General features: G+C 34.1%; 1 protein-coding gene and 1 long non-coding RNA gene across 2 annotated transcripts in view; both read left to right on the forward strand.

The window, feature by feature from the left end:
• Positions 1-17614, forward strand: part of LOC309665639 — a 272601-nt gene extending 254987 nt beyond the window's left edge. Inside the window, exon 2 of the long non-coding RNA XR_014266603.1 lies at positions 13328-17614. This is a non-coding gene — a long non-coding RNA (uncharacterized lncRNA). The remainder of the gene's footprint in view (positions 1-13327) is intronic.
• Positions 1-18658, forward strand: part of SEM1 (SEM1 26S proteasome subunit) — a 294022-nt gene that overhangs the window by 110463 nt on the left and 164901 nt on the right. The window lies entirely within an intron of this gene.

Raw genomic sequence — 18658 nt, forward strand, 5'->3', positions numbered from 1 at the left:
GCCCCCCTTTCAGCCTGATGTCAGGATCCATAAGCGCATTTATAACCTTCTTCTAATAGCATTTGGTTGTTACAGTTTTGTGAATCCTTTTCACATAAGAGATAGACCATTCAGCAAATTCTTTTTGATTGACAACGTTATCTCACTGATTATAATAGCAAATTTGGAAATAACCCAAATATTTAAAAGTCAGGTGTTGGTTAAATACATTATTACGTATCCACACAACAGATGCATGCAACATCTAAAAATGTTCCATAACAGTATATTTATTGATTTGAAAGTTGGTTGCAATATATTTTTGCATGAAACAAACAAGATATAATATGCATGGTAAAATCCCAGTTTTACTTTTAAAAAAGGAGTCTATTTACATATGTAGATATGGATGTACATGTACTAAGGTGTTGACAGTAGTTGTCCTTGGGCAGGTATGATTGTAAGATTTTTGTTTTTGTTAAAAAATACTTATTTGTATCATTAAAATTTTTTGCTGATAAGGATCTTTTATTTTGATAATAAGAAAAACATATTTTTAGTGGAAAAAAGAAAAAATAGCACTTTGACATTGGATTTTAGTCCTTTCAAATAAAATAATGGCCTGAACTTAAATTTATACATGCAGTTCAATATTCATGCTAAAACTCCATTTCCAAGAGACATTAACCTATTTCTAAGAAGGATTATTCTCTAGGACTTACTGTAGCAATATGAGATAAGTCAGTCTCCCATATGGCACACTATGGGATCTGCAAATTCCATTCCTTTGATTGGGGAAAGGCCAATGTACAAAAAAACTAGTCCAAGGGGGGCTGTAAGAGAAATGTTTTATGTTTAATTGAATTTTTCTAAAATATGTATGTATTATACTTAAAGTATTATCTGGAAAATGTTATGCTTATTCCTTCACACTTATAATATAGGAAAGTACAGTGACCTTTTAGAAATTTGGCGTGTGTGTAGGTAAAATGGGTGAATCTGAGTTGCCATCAAGCAATATTTATTGTTGTAAATGCAGTATGCGCCACCACTTAGAATCTACGAAGCTCAGAACACATTTGTTTCCGTAACCTTACTCTATTCTTCCAAGATCCTTACAAGTTCTCAATCTTTGGTATGTAAAAGAAACACCTGAGGAAACTCGGTAAAAATGCAGATTCCAAGACCCCACTCTCAGACATTCTGATTAAGTAGATCTGGAATGGGACCCAGGAATGAGCAATTTGAACTGGGGCCTATGCTTGGAGAAACACCATTTTAAGAAAGTGTGCTTCTTTTAATACTGGGAAAATTATAGCAAAGAGCAGAAAAGAGCCTGACCTACTATGAGAGGTTCAAAAAAGAGCCTACCCAAGGACTGTGATTTGTGAAATACACACCATGATGAGATGAGATGAAAAACATTGCCACCGCTCCTGAATCTTTCTCCATCTCTCTTTCGCCAGCTGACCAACATGCTCCCTGAGCTGTATAGAGTGAACCCTTTGACCAAATTATTCAATACCTCAAAACTGGCCCTTTGGCAATTAATGAAACCATACTGTGTGGAAAAAACAATCCTTTTTTCTTCAGAGTAGCTTGAAACACTGTTAAGATAATGACTTGGACCTCACTTAAAAACCTGCCGCATTCAGCCTTCTAAATCTACACTCCTACAGATTGCTGCCCCAAGTAATGTGCTTTGTCTCCGCTGGTGCTAATGGTTTTCTACTTTCTGCTCTAGACACGTGACAGCCCAGTGTCATGGTGCTGCTGAAAAATGCATTTTCTGTGCCCAGGAAGAACCTGTATAAATATTCTCAATAAATAAATAACAGTTGTCATTTTCAGAATATGACAATTTTAGCTGCCAGTGCTTAAAGTGAGAGATGTGTCATTTATCCTAATAGATGTGAACACATGTATTGTACATACCAGTGAGTCACCTAATTCTTATTCACTCCAGCCTTGGTCTCAGTTGGGGGCAAGTGCCTCTAACAGAGTATGGCTGGATCAAATCACAAGCTAAAAAATCTTGGTCAATTATAGAAGCCTGAGGCTAAGGAGGGTTTTCAGGCCTTGAAGACCCCTCCTCTTCCCAGGCTTACTGAAGATGCCAGTCAACCTCCCATCTGTGGAATTTCTGGTACTCTTTCTCCCCCCTGTAATTTAATGTGACTCAGTTGTTCTCTGTCCTGATAATACAAGTGGTGAGAAAGTCACCTAATCCTACTGGCATCCCCTCTTGTCAGCACCTCTTTATTTCCCTCTTTAAAGGCTCAACATGTTTTGATTTACAATCCGCACCAAGATAACTGCAGATGCCCTCTCTAAAAAGCAAGGTTAACTCACCTGAGATGAATTCTTTTATTGCAAACAAAAGCAGCACATGAGCAGGAAATACAATTAGTACAGGTGCTTCCTTGAAACTTAGCAAATACCTGTTGTCTTGAAAGGAAAAAAATCTTCACCACGGCCCCGGAGGTTCCTTTCATGCTATTTCAGTGAAGGAAGGATTTGAATTAAAATACATTTAAATGACATTTTGTGAAATGCTTTTTCTGTGTAAATTGATATGATTATACAACTTTTCTTCTTCAGACTGTTAATACAGTGGATTACATTAATTAAATTTCAAATGTTGAAAAAAAAATTTAAAAATAAATGTAATGGTATAATTTTTTAAAAGTGCATTTAAAGGGGAAAGGAGAAACCCCAAGAAAGACCCCATGTAAGGAGCTGTAAATTGTTTAAGGACTCAAGTTATTTGAGGTGAGGACAGTGTTGAGCAAAACTGACCTCAACATCAGCATTTTGAGGTGAAATCATCTATCCAATGAAATCCCATCCAGTGAAATCATCAGTTTTGTATGCGTGCATGTTTTGAGTTATATTCTTGCTAAATAACTTTTTTCAGTACTCTGGTTAAGGCAACCTTGGTAGAACCTGTCATTTTATTCTCCTTGAAAATATGTAATGCATATATTAACTCCAGGAAAGCATTTTGAATTCTGTTAGATGGAGGCTGATGTGCTAACTTGATCTTCAGTTTGCTCGAGGTTCAGAGTTCACTATTCTGATAGTTGACAGTTCATTACTTTAAACTTCAGAAGTTAATTGAAAGTCTTTTATCGTGAAATATAGGTAACTCTTTTTAGGTGGTGTTAAAGGTATTTGCTGTTTGTGTTAAGAAATGAGCAAAAAGGAAATCATGCAAAATAAATGCTGTAGTCCTATCAAATAGCTTAATTTTGTAAATCTTGTATAGTTAAAAAGAAAATTAAGATAAAAAACCCATGAAAAACAACTGAGGATATGGTGGACTTAACAAGAACACCTGATAAGTAGTTACAGTTAAATTGCCAAGGATTGCCATCTATTTTTAAAAATCTTGTTCACTTCTCTAAACAAGTAATGTGTCTTCTATCTTTTAACTCCTGAGTTTCATCAAGTGAAGTATTACTTTTCAGCCCTGGCCAGGGTACTTTCTAATATTAATTGACCTTGGAGGCCACATTCCTATGTTTGCAATCTGGACCCTCCCTCTGACAATATCCTCCTTCCCCAGAGCATCCACAAATAGGGTTTCAACAAATGCTTTTGGCAAAGTCACACTTCCTCAATGGCAGAAACTACTTGCTCTTGGAATGACAAGATGACAAGATTGCATGCTCAATTACACCTGCTCCTCTCTTTAAGTAATTGCCTTAGATCTTGACAAATTATGTGCTAGTTTTCTCAGGCACTCTAATTTAAATTAGAATGAAGGTACTAAACTTTTATTAATTATTGCAGCCTGATTGTTTGAAGCAATGTCTTTTTGTTTTCTAGAATTCTACTATCTTTCATGACCCAATTAGAAATAGCTAAAAATTCCTGCAATTTTGGACCCCTGTATGTGTTTCCTTCTGCATATTCTGTATATGAAACTAGTTTCCTATATCTGGATTTTTATGTAACAAAAAAGAGTGCTACTTTGTGGAGTTTTCTATGATTTGTAGAAATAAAAGCAATAAAGGAGTCAACTAGAGCCAAATTTAGTAAATAAAAATACAACATGCCTAGTTGAATCTGAATTTCAGATAAATAATTAATTAGTTTTTAGTGTAAGTATGTCCCGTGCAATATTTGGGATATCATTATACTTTAAAAATTACTTGTCTATCTGAAACTCAAATTTAACCAAGTGGCCTTTATTTTATCTGGCAATCCTAGAGTTGAGTAAAGGCAAAATTGATTTATGTATGTGTGTTTTCTATGAATCACATTTTATTGGGAAGCAAAGGAATGAATTATATTTCAATTTTGGTATTTGGGAAATATGAGAAGATCAATTTAAATAATAGGTAAAAATAAGATGCTATTGACAAGAAATATTCACCTGAATGGGGCTTTCATGCCTTTTTTCACATTCTAGTAAAATATAAAATTTCTATGTTTATAAATATGAAACTCCATTGTTTTCTGCCTTAATTAGCCTTTGTTGTTTTTGTTCACTACCCTCTACAATACTTTCCATTACCCAGGTCATCAGCAGTCACTTAAAACTGGTGAAGCTTTACAAGAATAGCAAATGGAGGAAGAGTAGTCATTAAAATTAGTTCATTTCAAGGAAGAAGGAACTCTCTGCTTTAAATTGAACTGTCATAAGCAAAATATTAGGGAACAAATGCTTCAGATAACTTTCAGATTCCAAGCAAAATGTACTAAAGACAATTTCTTTTCAAAATCATGATTACAGTAACAGAATGTTCTAATTTTTATTTTTAATGGCTCATGATTTTAGCAAAATAGTCACAAAATCAGTTGAATGTGTTTCATGATTTTCTTATAATTTCTTTCATCACAAATTCTATACTAAAGGCCAATTAAAAATATTCATTAATAAAGTTAAGAAATGTGCTACAAATAATTTTGATTAATGTTAGAATTTTATATATTTCAAGGTTTCTAATGTATGCTATTATCCACTCTGTATGAATTGAAATACATTCTGAATCTTAAAATTAAATTTATTTTTTTTTGCTTATATTATCATTAGCTTCAGTCTGCTATTAATAATTCCCACTTTTCTTTTCTTCCTTACTCTTAAAATAAATAGAGTTCAAAATGGAAAGAAGAGAAAGTTTGGTACTTTTATTATTACAAGAAAATGGACTTTTATTATCACATAATACACCTATCTTGTTAAACCTAATGCTGCTATTATAATCTGAAGTTCCCAAAATGAAATGCCTTTCTTTTTAATCGGCTTGATGAAATGTAAGGCAGTTACAAGTGCTTCTTTTTGGTGCTTTAAGGGGTGAACTTCTTAGTTCACATGACAAAATACAGGCACTGGATCTTCTGGTATAAAAGTTTTCTCTAGCTTTTTTATCTAGCTTTCCACAGTGTTCAGTGTTACATGTTTACTGTCTCTTCAATGTCTGTAGGAAAACGTCAAATTTATCATGCAAGGTTCTAATATAAGTAAATATGTATTATATATAGTCTAATATAAGTAAAGGATCTGTTAATTTACCATACACTATCCAGTTCTCTTGTTTTATCAATACCAGTAAAATAACATCAGTTGCTTTAGAACAGTTCAGAATGTCATTTTTCTGGGGGGGGAAAAAAGAAAAGAAGGTCTTTGTTCTAAAACAATAGAAAAGATAGCCAGAAAGAGTCCCAGTTGCAGTGTGAGAACAGATCTGCTGTCTGGACCAGCCAGAAGCGAGGTGCACACTCCGTGCTCACTGAGGCTGAGGAGTCAAACCCACTCTTGCCAAAGCTGAGAATCAGGGAGATTCCCAAAAAGGGAGAAAAAAGGAATAAGAAATAAAAAGAAAGAAAAACTCAAAGAAGACAGTAGAATGCAAGGGTAGTAATGAATCAGAAGCAGTGATGGCACAAAATCAAGACTTCTCTGGGGAAAGAGAACAAAAGCATAATTCAGAATAGAGGAAGGATATTATTTCTCCAGCTGAGTTCTATGGAAATTAGTGTCCAAAAATGTGAAAGATGTGCCATGGAAGGGGGTGGGGAATTTTCCATGGTTAAATATGCTCGAGAAATATATATACTCCCATCTTGAAGATTTACAACACATAATTGAATATTGCAATTTCTAAGTGGTCCTATTGTTTAAAAACTTTTTAATTTTGTAAGGAAATGTATGCATGTTTAATATAGATAAATATTAATAAACAACATTAGCATTAATATGTGATATTAATAAAACATATAACTATGGAATTATTTTTTCAGACCATCTGGTAACATTCTCTATTGTATGAGTGGATGAAGTAATGAACTCGTATTCTGTGGTTATTAGTTATTTGGAAACTTAGGTCTGGGTAATATCTATACCGATGATACCAAAAATGTTGCTTTATCACATCCACGATGCTCTTAGTGTTGACCAAATTACAAGGTCATTAAGAGCAGAGCTATGAATTGAGAATCCCTGGATTCAAATCCTAGGTCTTCTACTTGCCTCAGCAGGGTCCTTGACTACTTTAAGCCTCAGTTTCCTTCTCTGTTAAAGAGGAAAGAACTAACAATGATAAAAGGGCTTATGTCATAGGTTATTGGGGTAATCAGATGAGATATTCCTTGTAAAATACATAACTTAATGCCCAGCAATGGGAAACAAAAAAAATCTTCTTTTGAAGTTTAGTTGATTTACAATGTTGTGTTAGTTTCAGGTGTGCAGCAAAGTGATTCAGATTCTTTTCCATTATAGGTTATTACATGATATTGAATATGGTTCCCTGTTCTATACAATAGGACTTTGTTGTTTATTTATTTTATATATAGTAGTATGTATCTGTTAATCCCAAACTCCTAATTTATCCCTCCCCCCACCCCTTTCCCCTTTGGTAACTGTAAGTTTGTTTCCTTTTTTTTTTTTTTTTTCATTTAAAAAAAATTTTTTTTGGAGTATAGTTGATTTATAATGTTGTGTTAGTTTCAGATGTACAGCAAAGTGAATCAGGTATACATATACTCTATTTCACATTTTAAACTATGTAACTATGTACATTTAATAATTATGATATTTTTCATTAAAAACATGTCACATCATAAGTTTGTTTTCTATGTGAGTTTGTTTGTTTTGTAAATAAGTTCATTTATATAATTTTTTAGATTCTACATATAAGTGATATCATATGGTATTTGTCTTTCTCTTTCTGACTTCACTTAGTATGATAATGTCTAGGTCCATCCATGTTGCTGCAAATGGCATTATTTCCTTCAGGAAATGAAAAATCTTAATATTATAGATCCTGTGCTCACATCTCCTCCTTTGTGAGTTCTCTAAGCACAATTTTTATCTGGCTACTCAAATGTTTTTTGGAGATTAGAGCCTAAATGAATTCTGAATCTCTGGCCAAGCAACATGGTGCCTGGGCCTATGGCCAAATGTAAATAAGTATGATCTTATCAGTCCCATGGTGAGTAGAGAGGATTTAGTGAGATTACATGCATAAAGGGGTTAATGATTTGATGGGCAGTAGCAGGTTATTTAATCGTGGCAAGGATGAACTGACAGGCAATATAAATGAGATAAGTTGGTTTTCTTAGCCCTTTACATTACTCATTCACAAGCTTTCAGTATCTGCTTTGCTGAGACGTATATGGGCTCTGGGATTTGTGTCTGTGAGCTCAGGTGGGAAGAGTGCTTCTTACACTGGCAGTTGGTATTTTGAAGGAAAGATGAGACACCTGGGAGAGGTGGTGAACCCTCAGAATGGAGATCAGAAGGCCAAGCCTGCACTGCATTTTCCCCAGAATTGAAGAAAAATCCCTGTCTTCATCCTTTTTAAAATTGAGAGGTGAGGAAATAGATTTTAAAAAAAGCTTTTTTATTTAGAAATAATTATAGATACACAGGAAGTTTCAGGGATGATACAGAGAAATCCTGTATACCCTTCATCAATTTCCCCCACTGGTTACATTTTAGGTAACAGTACTAAAATATCAAAAGCAGGGAACTGAAATTGGTATAAAGGGTGTGTATAGTTCTCTGTCATTTTATCACATTCACCTCCACAATCAAGATACAGAACTTGAGATTTTATTTTACCTGATTTTTCCTTTTCAAGAGGCAAAATAAAAAGTTTACTTTAGTTTACTATGGTTTCAATGTGCTTCCCCTTCCCTCTTTGTAAATCTGGTCATCATATGTAAATACTTTGAGAAGTTACTTTACATTGTAGTTCAGTTCTTCTCCTTTGTCATCTTTTGTGATTGCATTGTGGAAATGTATGTGTTTTACAAAAAGCAAGCAAAATGTGCTGAAGAAAGAACCAAATGGTGAAACAGATCCCATTTTAAAAAGCCATAAACAAGCTTACAGCAGTAAGTGGTGACATGAATAAATTGCTTTTGCAAGAAAATTCAGACTTAATATCATTACTAAGCAACAGCTGAAAGGCATAACTATATTTCAACTGGTAGTAATGACTGACAGCACTGGGTTAGAAATGATCTCATGATGGTATTATAATGATTTTTCTTATGTTTTAAAAAACAGGAACCTTAGAATTTCATCATGGTAGTTAAGGATGTAAAAGTTCAATGATGATATAACTGGTTTTATACTATATTCATTGCCATGTTCTTCTCTGGCCCTTAATACAAATATGTCAAGATTTAAGAGACTAATTCTCATAGTTTTGCATGGCTGTGACTCCTAGCTTTTTATAAGGCATACCCATGGCATTCATAGTTCAACAAATTGATCTCCAGACTGATGAGCACTATTATAACCAATAATTTTATCCATAAAATGAGTACTTCAGAATAAGTGGGTGGGCACCTGTACTCACTAACCACATCAGCAAAGAGGCTGGTTCTGGCACCCCACCTGCCATTAATCAGTAGCGTTTCCCAGAGTGTGTCTCATAAAATATGATAGTCTTCTAAAATGCTCTATGAAAAAAATTTCTATTTTTACCACCACAACCAGGACATGATTGTTCTCAGTACAGATATTCCTACATGTTTACCAATGTCTCTTCTTAGCATTCTTTCCTGCGTCTTAGCCCTTCCTTTTGGAATCTTGTGTGTGTGTGTGTGTGTGTGTGTGTGTGTGTCAAAGTTTTTAGAAATTTCTTTAGAAGAGAGATCTTTTAGTTTGTGAGAAATGTGCTAATTTCACATTGGAAGATATTTCACTGACTGTATGACTCTAGGTTGACAATTGTTTTCTCTTAGCATTTTGAAGATATTATCCCCATCTTCTGATGGTCTCAATCAAATTGTCATTCCACTTAAGTTATCTGTTTTTGTTGTTGTTGTTGTTGTTGTTTTTAATCTCTAGCTCCTTTTAAGAACTTCTCTTTGTCTTGGCAATCTACAGTTTCACTGTGTATTTAGGTGTCTTTTTTTCTTTAACTTATTTGAATTTCATTGGGATTGTGAATCTGAGGGTTTGTGTTTTCATCATTCTGCAAAATTCTCAGCCAATGCCATTTTTTAAAAAAAATTTATTGGAGTATAGTTGATTTACAATGTTGTGTTAGTTTCAGGTGTACAGCAAAGTGATTCAGTTATACATATACATATATCCACTCTTTTTTTTAGATTCTTTTCCCATATAGGCCATTATATAGAGTATTGAGTAGAATTCCCTGTGCTATACAACAGGTTCTTATTAGTTATCTATTTTATATATAGTAGTGTGTATATGTCAAACCCAATCTCCCAATTGCCAATGTCATTTTGAATATTGTCTTTCCCTAATTGTTATCTCCCTCAGGAAGTCTGATTAGACTTTTATTAGACCTCTTTACTCTGCCCTTTGTGTTCACTGATTTTATCTTCACTATTTTCAATCAGCTGTTAGAGTCCAATCTATTATTTTGTCTGCTGAGTTTCTAATTTGATTTCTAAAAGCTCTTTGGTACATTTTTTATCTTCCCTGGTCATTTTTCATAGCCTTTTGTTTCTTAGTTATACTTGAGTCTTGTATTTCTTTAAGGATTTCAAGTGTACCTATTTTATATCCTGTATGTAATAATTTCTAGTCCAGTGGTCTTAGTGGGCTTAATGTATAGTGGGGTGTTTTTTTTTACATTCTGTTGACTCTTGCTCATGGTGGTTTATTTCCTCACTTAATATATTTTTCATTAACCCATGTTCTTTGGAATTTTGGCTGTAGGAATTTTTTGAGGCTCAAGTTTAAAGTGTTCTCCATTATGTATGATTTATTTTTGTTTCTGACAGTCACCTAGGGGCATTGCCTAGCCAGGACTAGTTCAAATTAAATTCTTAGCTCTGGGTTTTTCAGGTCACTGAATTCTTTGAAATCCATCCCCAAACCCTTGTAAAGACTTGCTTATGATTTTGAATTCTCAGGGAAAAATTTTCCCAAACCCCTCTACCTAGAACCAAGTCTAAGATAGCTAAACATTTCTTCTCCACTGCTGGTTGTTTTGTGTGTCAATTAATTAATACATTATTAATTAATAAATTATAATCAATAATATTATAATATAATAATAATGTCTTTACCCTTTTATTGAAAGAGTCACTTTGGGAGGTTCTGGATTCATGCAGGAGTCTCTCAGCCAAAATCTTCCTTAGCCTTCAATCCCCTAACCAGAAGTGACCCGTTAAACTCCAGGCCATCAGCAAATATTGGATGCTCCTGAAGTTGCTGACAATGACAGTACTATGTTTACTCTCTAGGGATATATTTTCGCATGCTTAGGGGCTCAGTTTCTTGCCAGTTTAGTTATTCACTTAAGGGCTAAAGATTGTATCCAACATTTTTAATTGTTCTGTACTAGAAACACATTCATGATCGCTTGTTTGCCACAAGGGATATATAGGGATATATTTTCTAGGGATATATTTTCGCATGCTTAGGGGCTCAATTACCAACAATAAGTAAAAGAGCTGGCTATAGCATTAATACACACAAACCAGATATTTTCTTATGTACAAGTAAAAGTTACTTTAAAATATAAAGTAATAAAAGTAGCATTTGTTATGGGAACAAAATGATAAAATGTGATAACAATAAACTTAAGGAATGGTCAAGATATATATAAAGGATACAGATATGTTTAAAAGAATACAGAGAGAAAAAATAGGAATTGAACAAATATAATTATATACTTTTTTGATAGGAAGTCTTAATATTTTAAAGGTGGCAAATCTCCATTTATTAATTTTTACATTAATTTTATCACAGTGAAACTAACACACAAATAATTTTATGAATAGAAAACAATTTAGAAATAGAAGATTTCTGAGGTGAAGTTAGTTCTACAAGGTATTAAAATATAATGCTACATTAATTGAAACAAATTTTTACTGGTGCATAAAAATAGAACATCAATGGAACAAATGAAGAGTTGAGATATATACCAAAAGCCTCATGGTAATGTGGCTTGTTATAAAAGAAGCATTTCAAATTCATCCCCCTCCTGCAAAAAATGATTTATTCAATAACTAATGATGAACAATTGCCTGGCTTTCTGGAAAATAATAAATTAATTCCTACCTCAGGCTTTATACCAAAATGAAATCCAATAGGGTCACAGATTTAACTTTACGAAAGGAACCACTAAACGTACTAAAAGAAATATGAGAATTTAAAAATTAATCTTGGAATGAGAAGAACCTTTTTAAATATGACACAAAAGCTGAAGCCATAAAAGATGATAAATATGTCTACATAAAAATTAAACATTCCTGCCTTAGACTTTTGTAAATAAAATCAACGACAAGCTGGGAAGAATATTTGTAACATACTAAAACATATGGTATATAATAAAGGGCTATGTTTTTAGATATATTAAGTGTTCTTAGGAATCAATTAGAAAATATATGTAAAAACCAGGAGGAAAATGAGGAGAGGACATTAGTAGCCAGTTTATAGAAAAGTAAATTCAAACAGCTTTTAATTAAATGAAGGTATGTTCAGTCTTGTCAGTCATTAAATAAATGTTTATTAAAATAATATATCATTTAAACCTAACAGATTGAGATATACTAAAATATGTGTGCATGTATGCTTGTATCCATATATGATCTCTCTGGAGTGAATCATCTCAAGATATTAAGAGTATTTGCCTCTATGGAGGGTAACCAGGGGCCAAGGTGAGATGAACACATACTTTTTTATAGCACACTATATTGTATGTTTAAATTTTTAACCACATGTGTATTACTTTTAAAGAGTAATATAATTACCTCAAAATATAAGTTGAAGCCAGAGAAATTAAGTAGATTAATTAATGTCACACATTTTAAAAATAGCAGATGTTTCATTCAAGCCCAGGGCAACATGATTTCGACTAAAGCACACAGGTATACTGCTGACATTAATTTGCATTATTATTTCTAAACTTTTCTCAACTTATCCACCGTGACAAGGATACTGTGTACATGGGCTATCTCTTAAGGGAGAACCATGTGAACGTTTGTTGGGAGGTTGATGTTTTTACTCTCTTTTCACTATTTTCTTTTATAATTTTACTTAATAGAGATATGAAACAACTTGTGACATCTTCATTTTTAACAAGCATCTCTAATAGATCTGGGATTTTTGAAGCCTTCTTTTTAAAGCCTTTTTAAGCCTTTTCTTCATTGACAAAATTAGTGCTGTGTGTGTGTGTGTGTATCATTACTCAAACTTTAGACTATTAAATTGCAAAACCTAGATTGAGAGTGAAAACACATCAAGGTGTCCTATTTAGCTAAATGAGCTAAGGGACTCTGAAGGAATTTATCTTTGGAACATTATCGAGCACCCCTGTATGGATTGAACTGGGAGAATTTACTTCTTTTCTTTCTTTCTTCTTCTTCTCTTTTTAATCACGAACTCCACTTACTAAAATGTGTTTCACAGAGCATTGACCTTTAAAGTATAATGGCTTCCTTGGGGCTATTACAATTTATAGGGCAAATGCCTTCCAATCTTTCAACCCACAAGTAAAGGTTAAAAAGTTTTAGGCACAAAGTACCTAACTCTTTACTTGTAAATTCACTTTCCCAACCAAAAGCCAAAACCATTAGCCCACTCTGGGCACTTTTCATGTTTGAAATGACATTCTTAAAAATCAAGTTTATCTTTGAGCAGAAAGGGTTTTTTTTTAAAGTATAATATCCTAGGATAATAGGTTTGACTGAAACCCTAAAGGCCACCAAGTAAAACCTCCTACTCTGATCAGGATTCCTGGATTGTTTTCTAACTGAATTTGTAAGGGAGAGAGGACTAGTTTTTGTTTCGTTTAATTTGTATCTGTTTGTAAAAATATATATCAAAATTCAAAATAATTATCTAAGTAGTGAAATTATCAGTAATCTTTTTTTGTTTATATTTTTAATTTTTTTTTAATAATCTAAGTAGCATTTTATTTATTTATTTATTTATTTATATTTATTTTTGGCTGTGTTGGGTCTTCATTTCTGTGCGAGGGCTTTCTCTAGTTGCGGCGAGCGGGGGCCACTCTTCATCGCGGTGCGCGGGCCTCGCACTATCGCGGCCTCTCTTGTCGGGAGCACAGGCTCCATATGCGCAGGCTCAGTAGTTGTGGCTCACGGGCCTAGTTGCTCCGCGGCATGTGGGATCTTCCCAGACCAGGGCTCGAACCCGTGTCCCTGGCATTGGCAGGCAGATTCTCAATCACTGCGCCACCAGGCCCTAATTTTAATTTTTAAATCAATAAATATATTACGTTTACAGTTTAAGTGCAGCCTCTATTGTAAAATTTGAAAAATACAATCAGGAATAAGGATGAAAAAAAGAATCACCATATATATTATCCTTTCAGTATTTTCTGATATAACCTCCTTAAATTTAACTTCTTAGCTTTGGTTGTTGTTTGTGGGTTTGGGGATTAATTTGTTTGTTGTTATTTCATGTAATTTGTATGTTTTTCATTTGGATCATACACCTTCTTGTAACATGAATTCATAATAAAACTCAAAGTAAAGGCTGACTTATGGCTAGGAATTCTCAAGAGGGATTATTTTTGTTTCTTTCCACCTAATGCCAGACGCAAGACAGGCATATTTTCTTGCCCTGTATGTGTGGATTTTGTTTGTCAGGTACCCTTGTATTGAGAGTATGGCCTTAAGAGAGCATCTTTTTGTGGAGATCCCCAAGTGGATCTCCCACTTAGGGCTGGCCTCAGGTCTTTGCTTTCATCTCCTGCATCCCTTATACCCAACAAAGTGGAGGCACAAGGTATCCAGGGCATGTCAGGATTCCTCAAGGAAGAGGCAACTTTGAAATTCATTCATCTCCAAGAGTTCCTGCTTTCATTTGCTTTGGGAATATATAGATTCCTTATTTTCATGTTAGCTCAATAACTGATTTAGAAGCATTTTGGAAAAACTTTCCCCAGCCTTGTAGTTGCCCCTCTTGAGGTCTAATCTGCCATATTTCTGGAAATGAAAGTTCAATTCCATTATATTTTTACTTAATTCTTCTGTTTTAATTACAGTTGTTCTCTATCAAAAACGTCAACTATACATATATATGCTCAATCTCCATTCTCTGCCTCCTTATCAGTCTTTTTATTTTCATTGTTTTTCTTTACTATGTTTTATTAGAGCTGTTTATGCTGTCCCATTACTCCTGTCATAATTCTTGGCACCATTAATATCCAGTTAGAAGATCCTTCTAGTACCTGGGCTCTCAGTCCCTTACTCTCCTCTCCTTTTTTCCTCTACTTCAGTCAGTCACTCCCATAGTTATATTTAGTCCTTGTCACTACCAATAACTGAAATTACTCCATAACCTCAATTTCAGCAGTTCTGTGCTGTCCATCACCTATCTTTCTAGCTTACTCCCTCTAGAATTCTAATACTAGTAATTCTTCTATTCCTCTGGGATCTACAAGCTATCATACAATGTTTTCACTGTCTCTTATGCCCACGCTTCCACTGTTTTCTCACTCCTACCCTTACCCAATTTATATTCCATAGTCTAATATTAAAACACCCTCTTACATAAATCGTCAACACCCTTGTTCTTCACTGGCTTTGACAAATATCAATCTTGGTAAATTCCAATTTTTCTGTATTCTCCACGTACCACTGTATAGCTGAATTTGACTGGAGAAAAGCACATCCATATTGACTGGTCTCATTTCAAATTTATGACCATTAACATGAAGAGGATTTTTGTGGTGCTGTCTGACAATCATATTGCACTCCCCATGACCATTTATGCTCCCATTCTTCTATATTGCTTTTTTACATTTTCTCCCCTTTTTCGTACTTCCAGCACATCCTTCCCTATCCTTACTCTTAGTGCTGACTTTCTTCCTATTTCACTGAAAAAATAGAAGCAATCAGAACAATTCTTCCAGGCAATTTTCCAAACTCTTCCAATGTCACTCTATTCACCTATTTGAATCTAAACTAGTCTGTTTTTCTTCCTGTCATGAATGAACAGTATGTTCTAATGCCATCCTTTTTCATTTCACCTCTTGTCTACTCAGGAGCATCCTTCCAACAACTTTTCCCTCTCCCCAGCATCATCATGTTCTCCCTTTACTACTCCATCATTGCAATCTTGCCTCGCTTAATCAATTCTCTATTTAGCAGCCAGAGAACTATAAGTGTAAATCAGAACATTTCATTCATCTGCTTATAATCTTTCAATGGCTTCCCTTCATATGTTGGATAAAATTCAAACACTTTAACCCAGTTTGCAAAGCCCTCTGTAATCTGGCCCCTACCTATTGAAACTCATCTTGTACTATGGTCACTCTTGTTCACTATATTCCAGTCACAGTGACCTTACAAAACTCACCAAAATTCTCCTGACCCTGTGGCTTTGTTCCTGTTTTTCTATCTACCTGTAAGATTCTTTCCTTGATATTCATATGGGTGTCTTCCTTAAAGTCATGTTCAAAGAGAAGTTCCCATGACCAACCAATTCAAAGGAGGCAACGTCTATTACACTAGTCTATTTTAATTTTAGTTATAGCACTTATCATTCAGTATGTGATATTTTTCTTATTTATTGCTTATTTATCAATTAAAAAAATTTCTCTGACTAAACTATTAGCTCCATTATAGTATGAACATTCCCCCTGCTATATACCCTGGACACTGTATCCTTAGCATATAGAACGATACTCTCCGTTAGACATTCAATAAAAATGAATGAATAAATTAATGAATGACGAATGAATTAATGAATTGGAGGCCTTCTAAATTACTTCTAACAAATTCCAATAAATTTGTTCCACTAAGATATGTTCCATTGCCTTGCTTTAACAAATTAATGTGATCTTTAATTTGTACTGTATGTATTTCAAATTCATCACAACAAGGGAAAGATGGCTTTCCATTCAACTTTCTTGAAACTTTAATTTGACTAAAGGAATTACATGTGGTGCATAGGAGTCATAATTAATGACTTGGATTTACATTTGATCATTACCAGGACTAGAACGTGTTCACTAAATAATGATTCCATGCTATAGATGTAAAAAGAAACCAGTGGTAAATGTCCTATCTTTTTTAGTGAGTAATAATACAAATGTACCAGACATAGTTAGAAGGATAGATTCCTTACTTTTCAAACTCAGGTGCTGAGGGCATAAATGTAACTTGAGAAAATCAGAACATCACAGAGCTTTCTCCTTTTATTCAGGGAGAGTGAGTCTCCACATATTTGTCACTTCTCCATCTACAGCACATTTTTAATGTTTCACATTTTATATTCCCTACAGCTGAGTATGGAAATGGTTAGTTACTTAAATGATTCCAAAGCTACCGTTAAGTGAAAATCTTAAATGTGGAACAGATGTTCAAATATTGGGGCAATAAAGATATTATTTAAGGCAGCTGAAAAGCAGATAAAAGGATAGAGGAGATCAACTCATGATGGATGAGCACCTGCAGCCAAAGCAACTGCAGTAAGAAGCAGCAGAAGGCTATAGGCATCCAAAGGTGTGGGAGCCTCGGCTATTTTGTGAGGGTACCAAGGCCATCAGTATTGAAGACAAGACCATGAGTCTCCTCTGTTTTTGGTTGCCCATAACATTTTCTGATGGGACAGGATGTCCTTTAGTGCAGGAGGAATCCCCAGAGCAGTGATTTCTCAAATTGCTCCTCGGAAGTTGCAGCAGGAATCCAGTGGTGGACAAGCAGATGGGACTTTAGCGCCCCCCATCCCCATCTCCATTGCTTCAACCCGAGCAGTTCTGCAGAAGATTTCATTTGCATAATAAATAATTTGTTGTATGGAACTTTACAAATTTATTCTAATTTATCTTGACGAATTAATGTAGAAATATAGCTATGAAAGTTCTAATTTTTTAAAAAAGAGTAATTGGGAGGAAAATTTGCACTAAGTTTAGTAAATTTTAAACCTATAATAAATAAAATAGCATATACTGGCTTAGGAATAGACTGGTAGATCAATTAAATAAGAAGTACATAAACATATTAAAATATGTAGGAATTTTTATATGATAAGGTGTTATTTCAAATCAAATGGAAAATGATAGATTATTTAATATGTGATATAGGAGCCCTATCATACAATCGCCAGATGGGTTAATAATTTGACTATGAAAAATAAAATCCTGTAAGTATTTGAATAAAATATAGGTGAGTATTTTTTAAACCTGAGATAGAAAGGATTAGAAAGCTAATCAAGACACCCAAATCAGTAACCATAAAGGAAACTCTTAATTTTACCTGTGTAAAAAGTAAAGATGCCCATATGGCAAAACATTAAAAGTAAGATTAAAAGACAAACAACAAAGAACATATTTGGAACATATAGCAGACAGTTGATATTCTTGACATGTCAAGAACGATTAATACTATAAAACAAACAGCCAAATGAAAAAATATACTATAAAATATTAATTGTACTTTATTAAAGAAATGTAAATGACCAATAAATATATGAAAAAAATTGAACCTCATTAGCAGTCAAAGATATTAATTTTTTTTTTTTAGTAATCAGTCATCAATTTTATACACATCAGTGTATACATGTCAATCCCAATCGCCCAATTCAGCACACCACCATCCCCACCCCACTGCAGTTTTCCCCCCTTGGTGTCCATATGCCTGCTCTCTACATCTGTGTCTCAACTTCTGCCCTGCCAACCGGTTCATCTGTACCATTCTTCTAGGTTCCACATACATGCGCTAATATACGATATTTGTTTTTCTCTTTCTGACTTACTTCACTCTGTATGACAGTCTCTAGATCCATCCACGTCTCAACAAATGACTCAATTTCGTTCCTTTTTATGGCTGAGTAATATTCCATTGTATATATGTACCACATCTTCTTTATCCATTCGTCTGTCGATGGGCATTTAGGTTGCTTCCATGACCTGGCTGTTGTAAATAGTGCTGCAATAAACATTGGGGTGCATGTGTCTTTTTGAATTACGGTTTTCTCTGGGTATATGCCCAGTAGAGGGATTGCTGGATCATATGGTAATTCTATTTTTAGTTTTTTAAGGAACCTCCATATCGTTCTCCATAGTGGCTGTATCAATTTACATTCCCACCAACAGTGCAAGAAGGTTCCCTTTTCTCCACACTCTCTCCAGCATTTGTTGTTTGTAGATTTTCTGATGATGCCCATTCTAACTGGTGTGAGGTGATACCTCATTGTAGTTTGGATTTGCATTTCTCTAATAATTAGTGATGTTGAACAGCTTTTCATGTGCTTCTCGGCCATCTGTAT

This window comes from Balaenoptera physalus (genome assembly GCF_965194825.1).
Source record: "Balaenoptera physalus genome assembly, chromosome: 8".
In the NCBI taxonomy this organism is placed as follows: Eukaryota; Metazoa; Chordata; class Mammalia; order Artiodactyla; family Balaenopteridae; genus Balaenoptera; species Balaenoptera physalus.